Raw genomic sequence first — 14,275 nt, forward strand, 5'->3', positions numbered from 1 at the left:
TAGCTGAGCAGTGCGCTTTGTCTCTCTGGCGTCTTCGCTCTCTGTCGTGCCGCCGTCAGCTGATTTTCTTCTTCCATCTGGACAGCATCCATATGGACCAGTGCACAGTATGGCGTGGTCTAGTGTGACAAGGTGTGTTGTGGCGGGGTGTGCCGTTGCGAATAAGCACTACACCCATTTTAAGATTGTAGCTAGTGTCATCTCCTACCAGATTTACTTTGCCGGTTGCCATTTCATGCTTACGTCTACTCTCGATAACGGGAGAGACAGAAATGTTTCATGCTGTTACGGCTAATCGAGCGTATAAATTAGTACCTTGTGGAATACCATGCTTTGAATCGACAGCCAGTAGAATCAGTACTAGATTTGGGTGATTCATGTGTAATCACCACGTACGAGGACCGCATTGCATTAAATTTCGAGGTTACCCTGAAATTGCGTCCGAAATATATTTACATTCGTGTTGCAGAAAGCACTGAGGTTCGCTTATAAAACTAGGAAATACTCTCGATATCAAGAGCCTATGAGCGAAGACAGTATTATTCCAATCATTTACATTAACTGGTTCAATGAACGTTTCCTCACTCCCCTTCTGTCAACACGGCGCATCTCAGAACTGCTTATCTCTATCACGAAGTAACCAATATAGTGACGCCAACCAATCTCTATGACAAAATCTTCCTGACCAGTGAAGAGCAGTTTCACGTACCTAGGTTGCAAGAAATGGCAATAATTACCACTTGATAAGGTTTTTCCTACGACCGTTGTTCATTATTTAAGTTTCGTGTGCGTTGAACATTCAACCGGAATTCTACTATAGCAAACGTTACGCAGACGCGGCATTCCCTGTGGTGCTATGGCCAGCACCGAAGTCAGCCAGAAACAGTGACGCCGGCTTTCTCAAACATGTTTGTACAATACGCATTGACTTGACCGGCACGTGCCAGAGGTTGTCTTCGAAAAAAACCGAAGCTTTCGCACAATAAACACTGTCCGTGTACAGCAACCGAGCCCGCCGAAGCGTCCCAGCTTTTACCGAGGTCTTTCCTTCCGTAGAGTCCCAGGTAAAGGCATTCAAAGTGACGGCCACTCAAGGAGAACAAAAGCCGCAAACCACACGAGCTGTTCAGCCGCTGGCACACGCCGCGGCGCCGATCATCGGCTCAGGCCGTAATCCAACGCGGCGCAGAAAGAATATATATATATATATATACATATATATATATATATATATATATATATATATATATATATATATATATATATATATATATATATATATCGGCTCGCAGCGAATCTCTTCAAGGAAACCATCTCGCCGACGACTGAGCGGAGCAAAGGGAAGGGTCCGAGCGGTAGGAAAACAAATCGCCAAGCAAATCACAAAGGAAATAGCTAAGTTGCGAGCGAGAATGAGGACCGCACTCTGAGACGTATAGAGCACCGTTGAGCAGGCGGGAGAGGACCGAGTGGACGCGTGGATCGGAAGCTTATCATCGGAGGCCAGCGCAGGAAAGGCCTTGGATGTGAACGAGGCTTCCTCCCTTCTAGGTCTCGAAAGTCTGAGGGCCACATGCGCCTTATCGCCTCCTGGCTTTCTAAAACCTATTCCGTCGACGCTCGTTGGTGACGCCGGCGCTCGATGGGGGTCGAGGGCGACTGTGTTCGCAGGCACGACGACACTCTTTCTGTTCCCCTTTCTCACCGCACGTACCCCCCCCCCCCCCGCCTCTCCGGACCTTTCCGTAGCACTGTAGAAATTCACGCGCCCCTTCGAACGCAGCGGACAAAGGCTCCGGATTGGCGGACAGAGTGTGTAGCCCTTGCTAACTACCCTTGCTAACCTACCGCTTCTGGAGACAAAGAGGACGCGCTTAATGTCCTTCGCCGTGCGCGTTGTGAGCTAATCGGAGAGGTATTTCCCGTGTCAGATGCAGCGTGAGAAGTAACCAACAAAACGATAAGAAGGGACGCGTTCACACTAAAATTACGGATACGCTAACGGCTAACTAAAGCTTGAGCATTGCAACGAGAGAGAGAGAGAGAGAGAGAGAGAGAGCATATAAGGCAGGCAGGAATGTTAACCAGTCAAGATTCCGGTTGGCTGAGGGAAGGGAGAAGGGGAAGAGAGAGAGAGAGAGTACAGAGACGTGCACAGACAGTACTTCAGTCAAAGGCGCTCGTGCAAACCAGACGTTCTCAGAAAGCACAGAAGTGCGTTCACTGCCTTCTGAGCCGATGATCGGTGGGGACAGTGCTCTATAGTACTGTCTGTTCAGTCAGAGGACGATCATCTAGTTTCCTCAATGTGTTGGACAAACATTCTCTTTGTGCTTGAGGACAGTGGCACAATAAGTGGTCAGTGTTCTCCTCGCATCCGCAATCATTACATGCAGGACTATCAGCCATTTCAATTAGTGCTGAGTAAGCTTTCGTGAAGGCAACTCCCAGCCACAATCCACACAGAAGAGTCGCTTCGCGTCGATGAAGTCCGGCCGGAGGTCTGAGTTGCAGTGAAAGATTTAGTCTGTGCAGTCTGGTGCGCCTTGTATGTGCTATTGCACTCTGCTAAGGAGAGCATGTGTGATAGAATGTGAAGTTGTGTCGCAGCGTCAGTCATTGAGACAGGGATGGGGACGCAGCGGTCTTCCTTGTTAGACGTCCACGCTGCCTTAATTGCGTCATCATTTCCAGTGATACCGCATTGACGTGGTATTCATTGAAGTAAGATAGCATGGCCTTTTCTCTGAAGTCGTCCACCACTTGAGCATTGCAAAGTTCCTATAAATGTCATGCGATGGCCTTTGGATACAAGCGGTCCGATCCATACGGGCTCGTTCTATTGCTACAGGATTATTTTCTGTATCAAGCAAGATAAAAAAAAAAGCAAAAAACGGCGTGAGAAATCCATGAACGTGGAGCCTTCTAACGGAATGTTTGTATCAATGACAACTACCCATGTGTGCAACCACAAAAATAATAATAAGGAGACAGAGCAAGTAAACACAGAAACTACATGTTTCTGAACACTTTCTCAAGTTACCAGCAGTGAGATTTTGTGTTTTCCCAGCGTAGAAGCAGCATGGAAGGCGAAGCTTGACTTGACGCCTTTCTGTTGGCTGGAAAACATCAACCGAACGATGTAGCAGTGGAGAGCTATCAGCAAAATTAAGTGCACCTCGATCTGAACGAGAAGAGCTACATATTTATTTTCCGTGTAGCGAGTAAAGAAATCCAAAAAGTTCTCTATCATTTGTGTTCGAGCTCAAAAAGGCGGCCTCTTTTCCAGCGATCCTGTCGGTATTTACGAAATTGAAGAGTTTTCCAAGTTTCCGTTCTCGCCTTGTACGCGTCGTTTTACCTGATTACAGCCGAGAATTCCGTCTTTTCTTTTTTCTTTTTTTTTTTACGGAGGAGAGTGTCTCGTGTGAGGTTTGCAAGCGATCAATGTGCCTCCGGAAAAATAAACAATAAAATAAAACAAAAAGCAATCAAGTTTTCTGGAGCTCACCAGGCCACCCTCAAAGATTTCCCGTACCAAATTTGCTGCAACCGCTGCTTTTTCGACGCTAAACGAAAAAGCTTGTCAATAACTAAAACAAAGCAAAACACAAATCAAGCGAACAAAAAAAAAGCAGTAAATGGAGGAAAGCTGGAAGGCGAAAATTACTGATGTGATGTTTCAATCTCGTTTTCTTATCCTTTCTTCCCTTGCCTCATCCCCCTGTGCAGAGTAGCCGACTGGACGCTTAATCTGGTTAACCTCTCTGCCTTTCACGTCTTGTTTTCCTTCCTTCCTTCCTTCCTTCCTTCCTTCCTTCCTTCTATCTCATGCTAACTTACCATGCGCGAGCTCGTATTCAGTAAAAGTTATACATACGTACTAGTTATACAAGAAGCTGGTGAAGTGGCGCGGTTAAAACAGAACTAGGAGCAGACACGCATCCAGTTCAGCGACTACGATATTTCATCGTAGCCTCGATGCATCTCCTCTCTTACTTGTTGACATGTTCTTTGTGGTTCATAGGAGGTACTTGTTTCAGGGCATGATGACAAGTGCACAGAATACTCTCACCACACCAGCATTGAGAAGAGAGAGAGAGAGGAAGTGGAGGAGAAGGATGAGAGCGATAGGCAGGAAGCTTAAGCGAGGCTTCACCCCCGGGGTTTAGAAGAGAGTGATCATAAAGATGAGGCGAATAAACGACAGTGAGTGAAACGTCTGCACAAACACAACAGTGAGCGTCCACCTGAACAAGTAGTGAGCCAGTTACCGAGAGATATGATGTGAAGAAGCCTTGAGGGACACCCGTTTGTGAAAGAGATAGAGAGAGCGGTGAGGGGGGGGGGGGGTGGAGGCGGTAATTACCAAGTTTCGTCCACTGTGGGTGCCCCACGGTACCCTGTATATTATGGATGAAATGAGATGGTAGGGAACTCACTAGTCTTTGCAGCTCGTTGATGCGCGATGTCTTATCGAGAAAGCGGAAGCCTAAGGTATTGGAGCCACACGCACTGAGGCACAGAAGTCGAGAAGGGAAACAGAGGGGCTCGAGTTTTGTTAATCACGATCATACAAAGCCAGCAGGTAAGGAAGCTATTGAAAGTATAGGGGTAAATGCCAGTGGTTACAATTGAAATGTATAAAATATCCAAGAAAATAGAAAATGAAATTGGATGAACACATAGCTTGTCGCCGGTGAGGACCGAACCCACGATCTTCACATTACGCGTGCGATGCAGTACCAATTGTGCTACAGTGACGGTCAATCAATCCGGTCACTAACATGAGTATTTATGTGTGCTAGATCTAGCCACTGCAGAGTTCGCCAACGCTACTTACGGCCATGACGGATGGATGTGGAACACCCTTTTTTGCTGGTACCGTCGTATGCTGCCTATTGGCGTCAAGGCTGCCAGATTCGAGACCCTCGCTATGATTGAAGGAGGAGAAGGGAAACAGGGGCTCGACTTTTTTTTTTTTCATGACCATATCAAGCCAGCAGGCAATGAAGCCACGAAAAGCACAATGGTAATTAGCTGTGGTTAAAATTGAAAGGCAGAAAAAGATGAAGGGCGGCAAGTAAACTTGGATTAAAAGAGAAGTTGTTGCAGGTGGACACCGAACCCATAGCCTTCGTATTCTATATAGATCCTATATAAAGGTGACCTATATAGATTATAGGTCACCTGCGGCCACTTACTTTTCATCGACTTTTCATTTTCATTTATTTATCATTTCTTCACTTCAATTAAAACTCCAAATAACTTCTCCTATGCTTTCCTTGGTGTCATTTATTATAGAAAGAGACTGTACACAAATTTCAAAAGTATTCACGATTGTTGAACATAATTTTGATCCCACAGAGCTCGGTCCCTCCCCATCACCACCCCTTATTTACACGTGTTCAACAATGTATTTTTATATACCTTACATATCTTTCTTAAAGGTACGCCTTCTATGCACCTATTCTTCAGCCGAAGTCCCAGCCGGTCCAATTTTAAAATTAAGCAAATATAGGCGCATCTTTGGGTCTCATGTATCGCATAGCGCTTCGCGAATTCTCGACCAAAGAAAGCCATGGGCGGCCAGTAAGTTTTTCAACTGTCAACGCTATAGCACTGTTGACAGCAGCGATTTCTCGGCCCGCAGCGACAGACTCGCGGCAAGTAAAAAAAAAAAAAAAACACAAGCAGGAAAGCAGGCTCGCAGGTAAACAGGGCAGGCCTTTTTCTTCGCGTCCAGTCCGGAGCTCCTTAGGCCGGCGAAATGGGGTTCTTCCAAAGGACCAAATCCCGCCTTCTCTCGGGTAAACGAGATTAACTCCCTAAGAGGCACCGCCGCTTCCTTGTTATCCATGTTTTCTTCTTCTCTCCAGACAGTCGCTGTCCTTTCACGCCGCCACCCAGAGTCGGGCCGCGCATTTAGGCGTACACCGTTGTTCCTCGCGTGCCCACGTATAGCGACGGCAGCGCCGGACAGTGAGCGAGCAGTGGGCGTCGGTGCACGCGGCTGCAAACTCGTCGGTACAGTTCGCTAATCCTCTGATGTGCAACTGTAACTTAGACGTCGAGACAGCGCGGACTAAGCCGCGACTCCTGCACTTTGGTGCCTTTCGGCTCGCGAAGACCGCCCGCCTGTCGTTTGTTTATTTCCCAACTGAACAAAATGAGATCGCAAAGCCGGTGACGAACGCCCACCATATCGGAAGGGGGCGATTGCTTCCATCTGAAATAGGGCCAAGGTCAGTGCGAAAAGAACCAGCGTTCCTTCGCAACCGAAGCAGCACTTTGTTACGCAATAGACGAGATCTCCGAAAGGACACGAGGTTACAGCATCGCGAGGAGTCGAACATAATGCGCAAGCTGAAAAATTTAGCAGCAGAGGCCGTCCTCTTTTTCTTTCTTTCTTTTCCTGTGTCATGCGCGCGAAACTGAACTCAGAGCTCTCGAAGAAACACGCATTTGTTTTATCGCAGAATCATAGCGGCGCTTAATCAAAAGACATACCATTAAATATAATTTAATTGGGGAAATTGGTATATAGAAGCAGTCTACTCTGACGCTTTGAGTAGCGTGAGGTTTGCCTTGATGGATTAAATTAGCGTGAGTAGTTTTCTTTTTCTTTTTCTAAATTGTCCTTTGTTACGCCTTAAGAAACGCGTCTACGCATGGTGTTTCACCAACTATCCACCATAGCATCATTATTTAAGTAGTTTTCATTTGAATTTTTTCTTTGTTCTTTTATCATCTTAAATCTGATGTTGCGCTCACGTAAGTGGCCGTCGCTCAATGTTTATCTGTACTTCCTCCTTTATTGCGTTTGTCCACTGAAGCGCTAACATACCACGTAAAAGAAAAAAAGGAATAAATTGCGAAAAGTCTCGTTCAGTCATCAGTGATTTAACACACTTTACATTTATTTCAGATTCGTTCCACGCTTTCTCCCGCTCCAACTAACTTCGTTAGACATGAGATTCTCTCTAGCGACCATCTAGAGCGTGAAAGAAATGATGCAAGTCGGCGAGCCCGTGTGTACGTGTGAGGTTAAAGTGACAAGCCAGTCGCTCGGCCAGCGCCAGCGGTGCAACTTCGCTGCGTTAGCGCAATCGACGCGCTCGCAGCGCTGGGAAAAACTCTTGACGCCTCGAGTGACGCGTTTAAACGACGCCTGTACATAATGCACGGCCCACGCCGCACCACATTTCTTGGGGCCGCGCTTCTCCTAGCTCGCGTAAAACAGAGTTTGAAGCGTCAGGAACGTTTGGCAATGCGGTTTGCCAAAGAGGCACCAAGTTTTTTATCTTATTATTTTTTTTCCGCGCGTGTCAAAACTTGGGAGGCCGCAGAGTTGCGCACATGCACTCAGCTTGACGTACAAATAAGCATATTTCTTTATGAACGCCACGGTGGCTGCCGCCTAGCTCGTATTGTGGAGTAAAAGGTTCCGGCGCGCACAGACGCGATCGCCTGCAGTTCGGCGTTGAAGCGTTCGCGAAGCTGTAGCGCAGACGCTGTTCCCGCGCGCGGACGGGTGAACGCCAATAACGGCCCCTCGAAGAGGAAGAACGGCAGCCGACACCGTCAAAATCATTCCCCCCCACTCCCCGCCCTTTTTTCCTTGGTGGTCAATGTATCGTCGCCAGGATCTTTAATTATATCGCCCTCTTCGCAACCGCTGTCTGCGGCGCCTGTTGCAGCCGACGATAGACTGTCCGCAAATCCGTCGGGCGCGCCGACGCCAGTCTTCAGGCTTTGCAATCGCCAACGCTATTAGCGCGGTGCCGAGAGTTTTCAGGAGAAAACCGGAAAAATTCGCTCCACTTGCATACTTCACGGGAAACTCTATCCCTCTCTCTCTTTATATATATATATATATATTCACAAGAACACAACGCATAATGTCACCAAGGAATACACAGGGAAAATTACTTGTACTTACTGATTGAATGAAAGAAATGATAAATTTATAGAAACGAAAGTGGATGAAAATACAACCTGCCGCAGGTGGGGAACCATCCCACGTCTTCGCATTACGCGTGCGATACTCTACCAATTGAGCTACCGCGGCGCTGTTTTCTCATCGACTTTTTGGGGTATGTATGCTTTTACAACTTGAACTAACCCTGGGAGTGTTAGCCAGCGCCACCACTCAAAAACCTTGGCGGCGGATGTGGAACATCCTTTCTGCGTACTAGAGTTTACGAGGAGGTAAGAGGGCGGGTAGGTAGTGGGAGAGAGCAAAATGATGCCTATACCGGGGGGAGGGGGCGGATGGGTCCTGTCATTACAGTTGATAAGTGAATCAACGCGCGAAGGCAATACGCATATATACAGGGTGTCCCACGTAACTTTAGGCAAACTTTAAATATACGCAAGTGACACGTAGCCAGACAGAACCAAGGTAATGTTGTTTGCCATCGCTTGGAGAGACTCATCTTTATTAAATTCCGCCTAATTAGATAATTAGCCCGAATTAATTAATAAGCTTCTCGAATATTATAGTTAGAATAAATGTGTCAATGAGGAAATTGTAGAGCGACATGAAAAACTCCCGATACAGCTTTCTGGTGCTCAATAACTGCTACATAAAAGCGTTTTTTCGAGCATGAAAGAAGCCCGCAAATGCACGGGAAATTGCCGCGCGACTGGCCACTCGAGGCACTTTAACCGCGGAATGACTGCTAAAATGATAGCAGAAGCACTTGGCTTGGGAAAGTCTTTCGCTAACCGGATTTTGACAGAAATTTTGGAAATGAGAACGGTTTGCAAGATGCTAGCGAAACTGCTGACAAGGTTATGACGCAATTATGACAAGATTGTTGTACTGATTGGAAAGTTTCAGACGACAGCAAATAATTCTTGCAAAGCGTCGTCACCAGTGACGAAACACGACTTGAAAATACGACATTCAGCTGAAGACGCTCAGCAAGAAGTGGAAAATGAAAGATGAGCCATGGCCAAAGAAAAAGCGCGAAGGAACAAAGCAAAAAAAATAAGGTCACGTTGATGGTGTTTTCTGACTGTCATGGAATTTTGCACCGTGAACTTGTACCTGAAGGCGCACCTGATGGTGCACCTGTCAATGCAGCTTCTTACGTGAAGGTCCGCGTGCTGCCAAAGGTTCTCGAAATCGGGAGCTGGATTCTTGCGCCACGGTAATGTTTCTCCGTACTTTGCATTTGTGTATAGTGCGCGAGTTTATGTAACGCAATTTTATCACTGTGCTGGAATACCCTCGCGGCTCGTCGGATTCAGCCCCCTGCGACATTTTCGATCCCCAAATGCAAAGTGGCTCTTGTAAAGGGTTTCCTAAACGTACAGCACGACCTTTTGAGACAGACCACGTACTTTTGATTTTTCAATTAGGTAGTTCCTTCAGTATTACATTATTTCACGAATGATGTGTTACAACCGCTGCCTGCGTAACGTAGCTAATTTACACTGCAACAGAACAGCGGTTCTGTAAAAAAAAAAGAGAAAAATATTTGGAAGGAAGGGAAGGCGGTGACTCGGGTGTTCGAATGAAGTAAATCTACCTGTAACCAACTTTCCTGAGCAAAACACCACAATGTTGCGGCTGGCGGATTGGATCTACTGAGATAGCACTTGCCATTGCCTTGTTCGCCTGATGCATCATTGAGACACCTTTTTTTTTTTTTAATAATATACATATATAACAACACAAAGAATTATGATTATTTTTCTTCGAATGCTTCTTAACTTGCGAAGGAATCCTGTAATAACGATTTTACTATTCATTATGAAACTGCAGCGCACACACAAAAAACGAGACACAAAGCAAATGTACGACACAAGCTTTGCGTCTCGTTTGTTATGTGCGCGCGACGGTTTCATACTGAATAGAAAATCGTCACACTTTCATCACTTTCATTCGTCACTCGCCACATTTTTTCACTATTTCACTATTCATATTTCATATTTCACTATTCACATAAACACCTTTTCCAACTAAATCAACGACTAAGTAATCGCTTCGAAGGCACCCATAAACTCGTAACAAGTATTCATAAATAAGTGAACTTCTAAGCTCATTTAGAACGCGTAGTGGTTCAAAATCAAGTCAATCGCCTTCACAGCAAGCGGGACGCATATTCTTGTGCGCCTCCATTAAAACAAAGTCGCAGTTGCCGAGAATTAAATGAGTTTCTTTCGGGACGTGTCGGAGTTCGCCACCTGGAGACCAGTTGCGCAATGAGGCGTGATAATAACTGCGCGTTTTTCCCGGCGTGACTGGCATTGGTGGCAAGCCAGCGAAGCTTGTCAACACCCCAAACTTAAAAGCTTACTTCAACCCTGAATTGGGAACGAAGAACGAGCCTGAAGCTGGTGTCGCCGGCAGCCCAGCATGCAATCGAACAATCGCGGTCGCAAATAATTCCTCATCTCCTGCCAGACCATAGTACTCGCTACAGCAAGCAGTGTAGGGAAGAAAGGAAGAGAGGAAAAACACACACACACATATATATATATATATATATATATATATATATATATATATATATATATATATATATATATATATATATATACCACTGCAGAGTGAGTAGTGCCGACAATGAAAAGATAACAAGGAACCTTAATGAGGCCTAATTAGGTGAGTGGCGCGGGGCGCGTAAATGCAACGGTCAACCCGAGAGCAGTGGCCATCCTGCCTGATGACCTTAATGGAAAAGTTTATAGCACGTTTTTGAAGATGCACGTTTGAAGCTTTGGAGCCGTTCGGAAAACACAACGTTAGCGTGACAAACGCGCCATTAACGAGCGTCGAAGCTATAAGAGAGCGAACGACGAGCAAGAAAAAAGAATGGTCTGCACTGTATACTCCGCCTCCCAAACCATCGCGCGAGAACAGCCGTGCACCTGCCAGAATTGCACAGATGACGTGCAATCAGCTGACGGTGTCCTCTCGAAAATATCGTGGTTTAATTTCCACCATTACGCTCCTCCCAAAATTTTCCCACACAGCATGAACGCTAACGAAGCAATACAAGAGTATGATTAAAATAATAATTTCCTGTCTTTTGTGCGACTGTTCATTGTTTTGTGACTCGCGTGTTCTCATGCCACCATTAACCCAGCTGGAGGTTATCTGGCATTCGACCTGAGACTCGAGTCTCAGGTCGAATGGCCGGTCGTTCGTTGCGATATGGTGGCGCAGTGATGTTTACAATCGCTCGCTCATAGGCGACTTCGAAACATCTCAGTACTTTCCACACAGATCTCACTGTTATTTTGAAACAAGGGGAAGAGAAAGAACATTCCTACAACGGTATAAAAATATCGCGGCTTTCAGCTTAAAAGTGACCTTTTATCTACAGCCTTTAAAACTGCCAAATTTAAGTGGTTCCGCACTGACTCATCCCGACTCCAGCCCTCTCTCTCACCGCTGTAAGCTACTGCTTGGCGTCTGATGCGGCACACGCAGAGCACGATGCTCGTTCAATACGCAATATTCTTCTTGATGTAAGGATCATCGTTTCCGTTACTTTCCCTGTGCAACTTGTTAGGGCAATAGGGCCTTTAATCCCCATTCCCCAAGCGCAGGGAAGCCAACCGGACAAGTGCCTGGTTGACGTCCCTGCTTTTCCTTCCTTCTTCCCACACCTTATGGTCGCTGCAGCTATGAACTTGTATTCATCTAAGGAGGAGAAAGAGAAGTGTTGCTTGCTGCAGGCGGACCTTGCAAATGGTGCGGCAATATCGCTCCGCCTGAACGCCACCTATATACCGCGACACGGTCTGAAGTACTTCGCTGTTGTGCAACTAACAACACCAGGTTCCCCCCAAAAAGGACAAGTTGACTCGGAGCCCGATGTGTTGACCGTTCTCCGAACCGGGACAACCCACACCGCTCACCATTTGCTTCCCAATCCTGTGTCACGGAGGAAATTTAGTAATAGCCGAAGCACCTCTCTCCTAAATATACAATGTCCCCGCGGGAATGAAATATCACTTGCGATTGAGTATGGGACCGTCATGCGCTTGAGTTCATCTATTAATATCCTCCGTTCGGCTTCAAATTAAGGACACCTTAGTATGTAATTTTCCTCCGAAGCCGCTTCTGCTCCTTATGGTCTAGACTGCATCAGCCATGTGTGATTAAGGAACTATCCACAGAACTGATGCTGCTCTCACGTATCGTGTTTTTGCCACAATTTAACACACACAAAAGGAAGACCCATAAAGACAACACGGGCTGCTTTATGTGTCTTTCTTTTGTGTGCTAAATTGCGGCAAAAAACTTGTCTTTTAACAAGCACCAGCTAGGCCAACAAGCAGTTCTCATGTATCGCATCCGTGCAGGGTTAGCGCAAACTCCAGCTTGGCGGTAGAAGACAGGACTTCGCCCACCATTGTCGTGTGGGCATTGTAAAGCTCTTGCTGCTCATTTAAAAAAAAATCGGCTTTTAGTGCCTTTCGTCTCAAATTACGTTATTCTGTACGACCGGGCGCAGATGTGTATGCGCAAGAGATTATATTTCGAATCGCTGAAGCTCTGGCATGGAAAGACAGGGGACATGAAAGAAACCATTTCAAACATTTTTTTCTTCTTTTTTTGCGAAGCTGTTAGTCTCTCCTTGGTCGGCATTTTTCGTGTGATCATCCGTGGGCAAAAATGTGGGTCTATCCCGTAGTTAGTGCAATACCGGGCTGACCCGGGTGGTGATGCAGGCTTCGAGCACTCAGCAAAGTGAAGCGATAAGTGCATACATTCTTTGGAATCACGCATACGACATAGAAAACAGCATTCGTTTCAATAAAGAACAAGCACAGAACAATCAGCCGAACAACATAATTGAAGATAAGGTGCTCCTGATAACAATGATAACGTAGCGCTCCCCGCGTACGGTTCCCCTTAAAGATTGCAGTTGCGCAAGCTGCCGCGGCGACGGCAGCTTGCGACGTGGGGAGTGACGTCACTAGCCCTTCGTATATAAAAGAACCAGCCAAGCCACTGATGTTATTGTTGTTGCAACACCGCTGCGGGTAGGCAACGCATAGTTAGGACTTCCGAGGAGCAGCGCGAATACGAAGCGGCAAAGCAAGAAAGAAACGGCAATACAACCAGTGACGACGTGCTGTAAACATTATCATTACTCCGATCACTCTTAATTAGGGTTACTACCATTACTCTAAAGCAATAAAACATTGTATATGCATTGTAGTGGTGGGTTTCAACAGCTTCACTGGACATCCCCTTTCTCAGGGCCGGGATGGCGAGTCAATTTTTTTCGCTGTTTTCTCATGGAAGCCGATGCAATAGGCATTCTGTTTTTGTGCCACAGACGCATATCTAGAACATGTCGCAATATCTTATAAAGTAGCTCTAATTACCATAGCGAATATTATGTGCAGCCAATGCAGCAGAAACGCCTGTGGTTCTGTGGATATACCAAAGCGCCAAATTTCTGCCAGTCGAATTCAAAGGCAAATGGAACGAGCTGAGTTACGTAGAGGCCCCTATGAACGATAACTCTTTATTTATACCGCGCTATCGCGCTTCACGCGAGGGTTGCGGGTAATCAGTATGAACGCCGCAAGAATAAATCTAAAAGAAATAATGAAGTATTGGACAACGTATTAACATTCAAACTAATATTCGAGCTATCCGGGTTTTTTTTTCGTTTTTTTTTCTCTCTCTGTTTTATTTTTTTTTTCTCGTCGCGGAGTGCCCGGCTTCAGCAACTAATGCACTGCTTTTACCCAGTCGCTCATTTTTGTCTTTCCGCCCTGAGCGATGGCAGGCAACATCTATAGGGAGAATGTCAAAGTCCCGCCGCACCAGATGCAAGCCAATCAAGATTCTGGCATTTTTTTTATGTTTTTCGCCACCCTAACCCGCACGCCGCTTGCGGAGCAAGCTTCAAGCTCGCGACGCAAATTGTATCAGCTTGTTCGCTCAATTCAATATGCGTCCGTCGTTGGAGTCCTTCTATTACATTTCCGCTTTTTCGGGGTGAATAACAAGCGTAAGCGAAACGCACCATCACTCCAGAGACGGAGGAGTGTAAACATATGCAAACTAAAATGACTGAGAAAGTAAACAGAAGGGGGAAGAATATTGCAACCTCGAGTGATGAGCTTATAAAGGACATCCCAACTAAATATCTATATCATCTAAAAAAAGGGGAATTCCATCAGAGTTCAGCATTTCCTTCAGCTCTGAGCTCGCTCACTACGACAGCAGCAGTCTTTCACAGTCGAGGTCGCCCATATTGCTGGCTTGTGCCTCAAATAATTGCATCCAACC

The 14,275-nt window shown here is 46.1% G+C and overlaps 1 non-coding gene across 1 annotated transcript; it reads right to left on the reverse strand.

The window, feature by feature from the left end:
• Positions 1-7,999: 7,999 nt before the first annotated feature.
• On the reverse strand, positions 8,000-8,071 carry TRNAT-CGU (transfer RNA threonine (anticodon CGU)). The gene has a single exon. It is a non-coding gene; the product is annotated as a tRNA-Thr (tRNA).
• Positions 8,072-14,275: the final 6,204 nt, after the last annotated feature.

The sequence above is a fragment of the Dermacentor variabilis genome, unplaced genomic scaffold, assembly GCF_050947875.1.
Source record: "Dermacentor variabilis isolate Ectoservices unplaced genomic scaffold, ASM5094787v1 scaffold_12, whole genome shotgun sequence".
Classification (NCBI taxonomy): Eukaryota; Metazoa; Arthropoda; class Arachnida; order Ixodida; family Ixodidae; genus Dermacentor; species Dermacentor variabilis.